This window comes from Schistocerca serialis, chromosome 8 (genome assembly GCF_023864345.2).
Source record: "Schistocerca serialis cubense isolate TAMUIC-IGC-003099 chromosome 8, iqSchSeri2.2, whole genome shotgun sequence".
Taxonomy (NCBI): domain Eukaryota; kingdom Metazoa; phylum Arthropoda; class Insecta; order Orthoptera; family Acrididae; genus Schistocerca; species Schistocerca serialis.
The window spans coordinates 586,484,901-586,497,552 of record NC_064645.1 but is presented as its reverse complement, the minus strand read 5'-3'; positions in this window follow the sequence as shown (position 1 = coordinate 586,497,552).

Genomic DNA, 12,652 nt, shown 5'->3' with positions numbered 1-12,652 from the left:
AGAGCTTCGTGTTCCCTCCATGGATTCCCAGTTGTCCTACTTGCCGAGTGTAATCCGACTGCAAAAAAAAAATATTCGCCATAAAAAGTGACTCTCATGATCAATTTAGTTAATTAGTCTATCAAACTGATACAAATGATGTGCCGCCTGGCTCGCGGACGAGATGGCTAGGGCACCATGGAATGATTATTGACAACCGTTTCTTTTTTAACAAAATTTCAATCTCCCATCACACAGAGCGAGATAGACTCTCACGATTTGTTTCGTAAACGCTAGTATAATATAGCATCACACGGGTACAAGGGGTCCTGTCATATTGTATAAATCAGCTGCGTTCTCTTGAATTATAGCTTCTTGTTGTCGAACGTAAAAGGAATGTGTTTTTTTTCCGACATGTGTACCACTGGTGTGAAAGGTTGTCTGAAATGCATGTAATACACACATGCGTGACCGTTTATTTACACACACTGAATGTGAGAGACACTCTCGGATCACGTAATTTGTTCACTGAGCTGGAAGAAATTGCTTAATATAGATATTTTTCTTTGGAGTTTAAATTCTCGCTTTTCTTTACTCTGATGATGCCTTCGAAATAACAAGGACATTCTGTTGTGATCGGTAGTTGTCGCATCAAAATAGTTGAAGTGTCTTTTATCCTGATTTCATGTATGGTGGGCATGTCTCTACTGGCGGTACACTTCACTGGACGTTACAAAATAATCAGATGCAACTATAGTCGAACGTAAAAACTATACCGATTTTGATCATAAAACTAAAAGAAAATGGACTTTACCTATTTTTGTGGAAAGAGGTAATTTGTTATGTCGCATAAGTTTTTTTTTTCCTTTTTTAATAGCTGCCTTATTGCAGGAGTCACTTGATGTTAAATAGTATAGTGCAGAACGGCGGAAGGGGTTTTCTGTTTCGCAAGCAACCAACTTTTGAAATATCCATCTGGAGCGTTCTCCGGATTGGCGGGAATATGGTACTAAATTTCCCTTTGTGTTGTCTAGGACCATCACCTTTACGTGGGAGCCAGATGGTGGAAAGCTGAGTGCGGAGGCGGTAGATGGAGCAGCTGGCTGGTTCAAGAAGCCTTTGTCCCCCACCCCCATAGGTGGATGGAGGGAGGAGTGGTGGAGGGGGGAAGGAAGAGGGCCTCCATTTTCGGCAGTTTGTGGATGCCTCTCGAGGAGAATGCACTTTCAACTACCGCCCCCTTTGCAGTCTTTTAGAACGAAGATTTTCCCCAGTACATGTGCTGCATTATGACCCATTAATTACGAGTGCAGGTTTTTTCAGAACAACTTCGAAATGTAATTAAATCTGAGAGGCATTTTTTTCTTCCATCAGTTGTGGTATCGTGTATTGGCTTCGATTACCTGTGCTGCAGGATGGTTTTTGAGCAGGGATCTGTAGCAAACTCTGACGTCAAACAGCGATAGATACTGTATGCTTACAGTTAATACACTTTTAAACTCCTCTCTGTCCAACACCAGTATCTCATCAGTTGAACGTATTTCCCGCCAAACAGAATAAAGATATTATCTTACACCTCTTCCTTTTCCCCGCCAGCTTGTAGAAGTAGGGTAAAGTTTGAGTGGGCCTGTCGCTAGTTTCGAGTGGTATTGCGATTTTTTTTGCCAGCAGGATAACACCAGTTGTATGGTATCGTCAATTTTTGTGCGGTATTGCGCTTTTACGCCATACCTGTGAAGCGCTATGAAAATATTTGCGTAATTAGGCCCAATCTTTGTGATTAATTACGTAATTATGATCGATCATAATTACTAACCTAAACATCCCCTCGTGCATATGGACTATTTCCATGTGTTAGGTGGTACACTTGGGCTTTCCATCAAGTAGAATCAGGGTTCGAGTCCCGGACAGGATACAGTCATTTTTTAATTTCATGTCAATTCCAAGTGCCTCTGGTGGTTTATTGCGTTAAGGGGGTGCACGTGGGCTTTCTGCCCAGGACGACCAGGGTTCGAGTGCTGGAAAGGCCACCGCCATTTTTAATATCCAGTCAGTTCCCAGGCCGGGGGATGGAGTGGGATGTTAGCACAGCCCACGGCTAAAGAAATTCCCGCCAAAATTCGAAACTTCCACAAAAATTCGAATTTCCAGCCAAAATTCTAAATTCATGCCAGTAGGGTAGTTTGACGGTAGAGGGGGTAGGGTAGGAGTGAGGAGGAGGGAGGTGCTGGGGCACACGTGCAGCTGAGAAAGTACGTGACATCAATCAGGGGCATGGGTTGGAGTGGTTGGGGCGGGGGTGGGGTGGTTAATTGATCAATTTAATTCATTTGCATATCAATTTCATCTCAAAATTGCGCTGACGCCGCCACTATACTACTACTTTTGAGAACTGCTGTGTGAACGCCATCATCATTAGAGTTCTGCTTCCCAAAAGTTGGGGACTGATTGGCGCCAGATCTGGATTTCCTGATAAGCATCACTCATGTCTATGTGGCGTTGGTCATATTGATGGCACCATATCACTATGAGTGGAAATGACATTGCATTCGGTCTTTAGAAAGCCAGATTATCCCGGTGAAACTATATGCAAATTAGGTTTTCCGCCCACAGTGATATTCTATCCCTGGAGACTTCTACTTTGGAGTTAATATCCAGCTGCTAAGCCATAGTAATCGCACACTGTGGTGTAAATGTCAGCATACTGTACCAGAACTGTGTCTGAAGTAAATACAGAACATTTCCACTCTTCTGAAAAAACGCCACTCAAGTGCAATCATCGTAGTGTGGGAAGATATGTAACAATTACATTCTGAAGTACTTACATCCATTTTTCGGGGGCATTCAGCTATGACATAGGCTTGCTGTTGATCTACATCTACATCTACATGGATACTCTGCAAATCACATTTAAGTGCCTGGCAGAGGGTACATTGAACTGCCTTCACAACTCTCTATTATTCCAATCTCATACAGTGCGCGGAAAGAATGAACACCTATATCTTTCCGTACGAGTTCTGATTTCCCTTATTTTATCGTGGTAATCGTTCCTCCCTATGTAGGTCGGTGTCAACAAAATATTTTCACATTCGGAGGAGAAAGTTGGTGATTGGAATTTCGTTAGAAGTTTCCGTCGCAACGAAAAAAGCCTTTCTTTTAATGATGTCCAGCCCAAATCCTGTATCATTTCTGTGACACTCTCTCCTATATTTCACGAGAATACAAAAGTGCTGCCTTTCTTTGAACTTTTACGATGTACTCCTTCAGTCATGTCTGGTAAGGATCCCACACCACGCAGCAGTATTCTAAATGAGGACGGACAAGTGTGCTGTAGGCAGTCTCCTTAGTAGGTTTGTTACATTTTCTAAGTGTCCTGCCAGTAAAACACAGTCTTTGGTTAGCTTTCCCCGCATCATTTTTTATGTATTCCTTCCAATTTAAGTTGTTCGTAATTGTAATACGTAGGTATTTAACTGAATTTACGACTTTTAGATTAGACTGATTTATCGTGTAACGACTTCCTTCCTGCACTATATGTATGACCTCACACTTTTGGTTATTTAGGGCCAACTGCCACCTTTCGCACCATTCAGATACGTTTTCCAAATCGTTTTCCAGTTTGTTTTGAACTTCTGATAACTTTATTAGGCGATAAACGACAGCATCATCTGCAAACAACCAAAGACGGCTGCTCAGATTGTCTCCCAAATCATTTATATAAATAAGGAACAGCAAAGAGCCTATAACACTACCTTGGGGAACGCCAGAAATCGCTCCTGTTTTACTCGATGACTTTCCGTCAGTTACTACGAATTGTGACCTCTCTGACAGGACATCACAAATCCGTAACTGAGACGATATTCCATAAGCATGCAATTTCACTACGAGCCGCTTGTGTGGTACAGTGTCAAAAGCCTTCCGGAAATACGGAATCGATCTGAAATCCCTTGTCAATAGCATTCAACACCTAATGTGACTAAAGAGCTAATTGTGTTTCACAAGAACGAAGTTTTCCAAACCCATGTTGACTGTGTGTCAATAGACCGTTTTCTTCGAGGTAATTCATAATGCTCGAACACAATGTATGTTCGAAAATCCTGCCGCATGTCGACGTTAACGATATGGGCCTGTATTTAGTGGATTACTTCTACTACGTTTCTTGAGTATTGGTGTGACCTGTGCAACTTTAAAGTCTTTGAATACGGATCTTTCGTCGAGCGAAAGGCAAAGTAAAGGCAGGCATATTCGTCAACAAGGTTGTAGTAGACACATCTGACCACCACAAGGGAGGATCGCGGTGCTCTGCGCAACACACATGATGAACCCTTCTCAACTGAGCCTGCCATCTGAGAAAGGTCGTCCTGCACCACTGGTCAGAGGCTAGCAGCAGTTGGACTGGGATATTCAGTCCTACGCAAAGGCTGCTGGCAACACGTCAACACAAACAGCTGACTCTAGAGTGGTGTCGTGTCTGTGAGCTTGAACTGTTGATGATTGGCGTCGCATTGCGCTCAGCACTGAATCGCGGTTGTGCCTCAGCCTGGACGATCGTCGTAAGCGACTATGGCGGTGACCTGGCAGAGATCCCTTAGGCGGCTGGTATGACCGAGCGGTTCTAGTCGCTTCAGTCTGGAACCGCGCGACCGCTACGGTCGCAGTTTCGAATCCTGCCTCGGGCACGGATGTGTGTGATGGCCTTAAGTTAGTTAGAATTAAGTAGTTCTGAGTTCTAGGGGACTGATGACCGCAGATGTTAAGTCCCATAGTGCTCAGAGCGATTTGAACCATTTTTTAGAGATCCCGTTCTTCCAACGTTATGGAGAGGCTAAGCGATGTTACTTCTGACATCATGCTGTTGTGAGCTAATGGGTATGGCTTCAGGTCACAGCTGGTAGTTATTGTGGATGCTAAGTCATCATAGCGTATGTCACATACGAGGTGCGGCTAGAAAAAAACCGGACTGATGCTGGAAAAAACATTTATTTACAATTATTTACAATTTCATGTTATCTCCTTCAATGTACTCTCCTCCTCGGTCTCTACACCGCTCCATACGAATTTTCCACTGTTCATAGCAATGCTGCAGATCATTTTCGGTAAGTCCATACATTACTTCCGTCGCTTTTTCTTTTACTGGTTCAACAGTCTCAAATCTAGTTCCTTTCGAAGCTGACTTGACTTTAGGGAAAAGAAAAAAGTCACAGGGGGCCAAATCAGGTGAGTAGGGTGGATGATCTAAGATAGGAATATTGTGTTTTGCCAAAAACGTCTTCACTGACAACGCACTGTGAGCTGGGGCATTGTCTTGGTGAAGGATCCATGACTTTTTTCTCCACAAATCGTTCCGTTTTCTCCGTACTCGCTCACGTAGGGTAGCCAGGACGCTAATGTAGTAATGCTGATTCACTGTCTGTCCCTCTGGTACCCAATCAATGTGCACAATCCCTTTGATGTAAAAAAAAAAAACAATCATCATTGCCTTGAATTTCGATTTTGACATTCGTGCTTTTTTTTGTCGTGGAGAACCAGGAGTTTTCCAATGCATCGATTGGCGTTTAGTTTCGGGATCGTAAGCAAAAAACCACCATTCATCGCAAGTAATAACATTTTGTAAGAAGGTGGGATCACTTTCAATGTTTTACAGGATGTCAGAACAAATCATTCTTCGGCGTTCCTTCTGTTCAATTGTGAGACACTTTGAAACCATTTTTGAACACACTTTTTTCATGTTGAAACTTTCATGGAGAATCTGCCTAACACTTTCCTTGTCAACTCCTGTTAACTCAGACACTGCTCTGATTGTTAAACGGCGATCTTGTCGAACAAGTTTACCGATTTTTTCAATGTTTGCATCAGTTTTTTCTGACAATGGTCTGCCAGTGCGAGTGTCATCACTGGTGTCTTCGCGGCCATCCTTAAGTCGTTTAAACCACTCAAACACTTGTGTTCGCGATAAACAATCATCGCCGTACACTTGTTGTAACATTACAAACGTTTCACTTGCAGATTTTCCTAGTTTGAAACAAAATTTGATGTTAACACGCTGTTCTTTCTGTACACTCAACATTTTCCGACGCAGAGACAAAACGTCAACTACTTAAAACAGACGCCACGGGCAGACTGAGTGCAGGAGGCAGTAGGCGGAGCGAGACTCACGTGACAGGCCACGCGACTTTCAGCCTTATTGCATTCGTTTTATTGTTTCACCAGTACTAGTCCGGTTTTTTTCTAGCCACACCTCGTAGGCTAAACCATTCGTGCTCATGTTTTACCTCCCACGCGACAGTATCGTATAGCCATTTCTGAACAGGACAATGCTCATTCACACGTGACACATCTCGCTGTGAAACGTATGCGCAATGTTGAGTTACTTTCGTGGACAACTAGATCTTGTGATGTGTCTCCGATAGAATATTTGTGGGAGCAGGTTGGACGACAACTAATTCCTAGTGACAGTCTTCAGCATATGAAGGATGTAGGTGCCCAAAAAAATGAACCAGCTCTAGAGGTAGCCTCTTTGATTACTTATCATTGTAAGAGGTATGCGCTATAGAGTCTCTGACCAGAGAGCAGTATGTAGTTAGTTGTTGCTTGTCGCCAGTCGGCAGTAGTCTGCAGTAGTCTGTGTGAGTCGGTAGTAGTCGGCGGTAGTCTTTGCGTGTCTTCGCTTGTCTGCAGTCTGCTCTGGTCGGGACTCTGGAGGATGAGTATTATTGTAGAAGGTAAAGAAGCAGCCTTGCGCATATCTAGTAATGTATGTTAACTGTCATCCAATTTCTTTAAAAAAATGCCTCAATAATAATTTTTATAATATAAAGTAATTTTTTTAAAAAAAAAAGCCTTCATATCAATTTAAAGAATATATGCAATGCATTATCATTCCTTTCACGAATCACAAAGCATAGGCCAGCATTTCACGGAGCTGTGCCGAAGATTTTTTGGGTAAGAGCAGATATATTCGCAGTTTTTATTGAGGTAAGAATTTTTTCCTTTTTTTTAATTCAGAATACAGGGCCGTGGCGCAGCGCTGCTGTCGTCATAAAATTTACCAGGTTACTGAATTTTTTTTATTATTTTTGGTGTTTAGGAATTTTTCTGTTTCGAGCTTACATTCAATGAGAAAAGAATTTTGTGGGTACAGTAAATGTGAATGCATTTCTGCACAGAGATTATGAATGGGAACCAATTATGTTCAGAGGTTACAATATTAAAAATTCATTTAATTATTATTTTTGTGGGAAGGTTACACATGGTTCAAGGTTCATCATTTTATTATTTTTGTGGGGAGGTTACATCATAAAAGGTCATAAGTCCCGGGTTCGAAACACGTCACCGCTTAAATTTTGATTAATAATCAGCATTGGTTGCAGAAGAGTTCTTGGTTAAGAAATCATCCTCATTCTGCCAACGGCCAACATTCAGATCACTCCCTTGCCCTTGGAGTGGGAAACTGCCCCTGAAGGTGGACTAATCAGCAATGATCAACGGCTTGAGGATTAGAAGGCAAGGAAAACCACAGCATTAAATACCTATAACGTGAATCTATAGAACATGTGGTCTGTAATTGAAAAAGTGATATGATGATCTCTCCACCGGCAAATGATTCCGGAATAGTCCCCAATTCGATCGGCAGGAGGGGACTGCCAAGGGAGAAGTGACCATGAGAAAAAGGTTCAATAACCTACGAAAGGATAACGATCTACCAGTTGGGGCGTGGAATGTCAGAAGCTTGAACGTGGTAGGGTTCATTTAATTATTATGTTTGTGGGGAGGTTACACTTGGTTCATGGTTCATTACTTAATAAATTTTTGTGGGGAGGTTACACTTGGCGACATCCGGCCAGGATCGTATTTCTTTGTGAATCTTCTGATAAGTAGTCATATATCTGCTCTTATTTACTTAAATGTAGTTTGCATCTGGCACAACGCATTTACTAATTTGTCACTCTTTCTTTCACAGATCATCGGCAATTTGTTGCTCTTTGTTTTAATTGTGTTTGTTGCATTTTTGCATTGTCCTTGTTTCATTTGTGCTTAAATTTGATTTGTGAAACATGCCGCGATGTGTAATGAGTGAAATAGTCGACTCGAATAATTTGACCGATCATACTAGCGACAGTTTGTGTAATAATGATAGTCCTCCATTTGCAGACAATCAGTGCCTACCGACCCACTAGTAATGATTTTGATCCTAATGATGAGCGAACGAATTCAATTGTGTCCTCTGTTGGTTTGTCGACAGTTGATGACGCGGCCCGTTCCGATGCAGTGGGCACTGCCCAGTTCGACACGCCCGATTTGCAAAATTTGAATTGTGAACAGATACATTTTTCTAACGAAAATGAACAGTGTACTCAAAGTACGACAGATTTATTTGATTTCGATTTAGTGACCAACAGTGCACATCCAATTGGCAAACCTTTTCAAGAATTACAGAATGACCAAATGGTTACAGAAAACGTGACAATTGCAGGTATGCCATCAAACAGCACAGAGAATAGAGTAGGTAATATTGGCTTGGATCAAATTATGGCAGTATTCTACAACAGAATGAAAGACAAGACAACAATTACAAACAACTTAGTGAAAGTCTTAACCAACAAATTAATGAAAATAATGAAAATCTCAAATAACAACTTAATGAAAAAATAGACAGCAATTTCAGACAGTCGAATGATAAGCAAGACAACAATTACAAACAGTTGAATGAAAAACAAGATAACCTTAATGAAAATTTCAAACAACTTAGTGAACAGAATAAACAGCTTAGTGAACAGATTACAGCCGTTGCCGCGCAATGTCATGATACTAAAGAACAATTACGTGAGAAAATTAAGGCTTGTGCTAGGAAAAGTAGTGAAGAAATTAGATCTGTTGCTCAAGAATTAAGGAATATGCAAGCAGCTACAACAGAATCACTTAGAGACGAAATTAGTCCAGTCGCTAAACAATGCTCTGAAAACGCAACACAGTTACGCGACGAGTTTAAATTAATGTCAGCAGAACATTCGCGCACACTGGATGCAAAAGTAGACGCGAAATTTGACCAACAGAACAGTCAAATTGACGAACGTTTTAATCACCACCTACAAAACAGTGAAACGCGTTACCGTAAATTTATACAGGAACAAAATAAAGTAAAACGACAAGCCATGGAAACAATTACTGCACAGAGACAGGAAGATAAACGTAAATTGTTTACGAAAGCAAAAACATACGTAGACCACAATATTGCTACAGTATCAGACGAAATTAATACAATCAAACAGCTGAACACCGAATTGTGTGATGAAATTTCCGATCTTAAATCAAAAACAGATACACACACAGTAGACTTTCAGACAGTGACCGACAGACTTGAACAATTAGAACTAATACAGGATTCCGATGTCATCAAAGCAGACGTTAAAAAATTGAACGAACCCACACGTAAGATACAAAAACAAATTAATGCTTGTGACACTAAAAACGATGATCAGGTAAAAATACTGACAGAAAAATATGATGATTTGGCCAGTCGTATTGATGTTACTGAAAGTAATAATGACAGCAAATCAGACGATACTTCACCGATTTCGTTTAATCAAACACCTGAATTCCAAAATTTGCAGCAGACGATCAGTGAGACAGATTCGTCCAATAATACATTACGTAAAAAATTGTCAACTTTACAGCAAGAAGTGACAGAAATGAAAAATGTTTTAGTCAATAACACGTCACAGCATACGGCACATTCCGAACATTTGTCACACTCACACAGCCAGTATAATTTAGGTAATTTACAGAGAGTACGTGACTTAGATTCCGAACAATCACAGACAAATAGATTCTCATATAATCCTGAACCTGTTCGGACATACAGAGACGATAATTTTGATTACAAGCATTTTCAATCCGTGAGAAAATTTAAAGTATTTAAAAATGATAGAACACAGATTCACCCATTGGATTGGATACAACAATTTAGCTTTGCTTTTCCACCGACTTGGCCCGTAACACACAAACTTCAATTTATTTGCAGTTTTTTGGAAGGCGAACCAGCAACTCATATGAGACCGATCGCGAGACAATGCTAATCGGTAGAAGAATTTCAGAATGCTTTTCTGTCAGCGTATTGGTCGAAGACGACACAGCGCGGAATCAAGGATCAATTAATTAGTTTACCGAACTATGAGAACTCAAATTTTCCCACTGTCACGCAATTTTTTGAACACATGGTCCAACAAAACCAGTATCTGAGTGAACCATACAGTGAATCTGCACTAATTCAATTATGTATTTCTAAATTACCACCATCATTAAGAGTGTCACTTTTAACGGGTCAGCAGAAATAAAATATTTCGGCATTCAGAGATCTGTTACAGCTTTTGGAAGTGTAGCAATCGGATTATTCCTTTATAAACAAAAATTTTTCATATAATAACCAAGGGCAACAAACATACAGCAATTACGATCAGCCACGCAATTTCAATAGCAAAGGTAATAGACGCTTCAGGAACGACAACCACCAGAATTTTAATAACAGACAAAATTTTAATTATCAGTATCGTCAGAATTATCAGCAACATGAACCACATTTTGGTAACAATAGAGGTTTTTCCCAACAACAGCAACAAAACCAACGGGTTAGCGTACCTAACCAACAATGTAATGTACAAGGTCAACCTAACTTTAACGTTTCGCCGCGTACGCGTATAGCGTCGGCCCCAACAAATAGTAACGCACAGCAACAAGGAAATCAGTACGTACAGAAAACACACTATTTCAATTCCTATCGCAATGCACCGTATAGAAATGCCTATCATGACAGACGTAAAAGAAATGAGCACAATTTTCAGCGTACGTTTAATAACAGTCGGTCTTACCAACAGCAAAATCATCCGCAACAACATATAATCATGAATGAACCAGACAGTAGGTATCATCCCGAACATAATATGTCAGGAAGAAATAACAGAACAGCACAAATAGTGGAAATGCCACTGCATCCTCCCGAAAATAATAGCACGTCAGATAGAATTTGACTAAATTCAGTACAGGTTGCATCTTCCAGTAACGCAAGCAATACTTTTGACACGCAGAATCTTGTTCACGAAAATGTTATTACTTTTGACAACATCCGAGACACTCTTTTGCAGAAAAGACCAGTCATTCAAAAAACCATTTCACACTCTGTCATCGAAGTAAAGATTGGATCATCCTAATTTTCAGCAGTAATTGATTCTGGATCACCTATGTCAGTCATAAATGAGGAAACTTTCAACGAATGTAATAAGGAGAATACCTATCCTACGTTACCATTAGCAAAACTAAAGTAAAAGGAGCAGTATCTAGTAAAGGAGTAGATGTAAAATTACAGACACATTTATCATTTTGTATTGCAGGTCATACATTTCACTCAAATTTTTGGAAAGTTCCCTTATTGACGACAGACGCTATTTTAGGTACGAATTTTCTGGTACAACACGACGCAATTATTCACTTTTAAAACTCCTATTTAATGTTAAAGGATGAAAATGTACAACTGGCTTTAGAATTTCAGCACTCTTTATCTGCAGAAGAACAAACAATTAATCGTACAGAGGTCATTTCCGCATCACGTAACATAGACTGCCATTCCACATTGTTCACAGATACGTACGTACACAACTATAATAGTCCAGACGAAGCCGACTATGACGTTATACAGATGATTTCTGATAAAGTTAAACAGAGCAGCGCAAATACAGACGACGAACGCACGCAACTACGCAAAATTCTTTTACAGCAAGCTCCAGTTTTCGACAACACTCCTGGTACTATGTACGGTTTTATGTATGAATTTCAAGTTAAACAGCACGACACATTTAAAGCCAAACATTATCCCATTCCGTATATTCACAGAGAACAAGTTAAGAAAGAATTGCAAGCTATGCTTGACCAAGGAATTATTGAACCGGCAGTTAGTCCGTACATAAACCCGCTCCATATTGTTAAGAAAAAGGATGGTTCACTTCGCCTCGTACTTGATTCGCGTCACATCAATGACATTATTATTAATGTAACAGATCGCCCACAAACACTAGAAGAATTTCTACAGAAAGTTCATGGTACTGCTATTTATTCCACATTAGATTTGAAATCGGGATTTTGGTAAATTCAACTCCATCCGGACTGCAGAAAGTACACGGCTTTTCTCTGTTTTGGTGACTGTTATCAATTTTGTAAATTACCGTTCGGTTTAACTATTTCTTCAGCAGCATTTATTCCCGGTTTGAATACAATACTTCAGACAGAACTTAAAGACAGAATCACAACGTATGAAGACGACGTTCTTATTGCAGAAGCTAACTGGTCTGAACACAATCTGATTCTTGAACAACTGTTACGAACTTTTCGTGCACAAGGACTCACAGTTAATCTCAGTAAATCGCACTTTGGCAAAACTTCTATAAAATTTCTTGGACATGTAATTTCAGCAGAGGGCATTGCGCCTGACCCGGAAAAACTTCAAGCTTTACGTGACATTACTGTTCCTACGACGAAGAAACAATTACGCAGCTTTTTGGGTTTAATTAGCTTTTTTCGTAAGTTTATTCATTACTCTGCTTTGGACACCCCTAGATTATGTCAACTGACAGGTAAAAACACTATTTGGTCCTGGGATAGGCAAGCACATTCTGAATTTATGAAC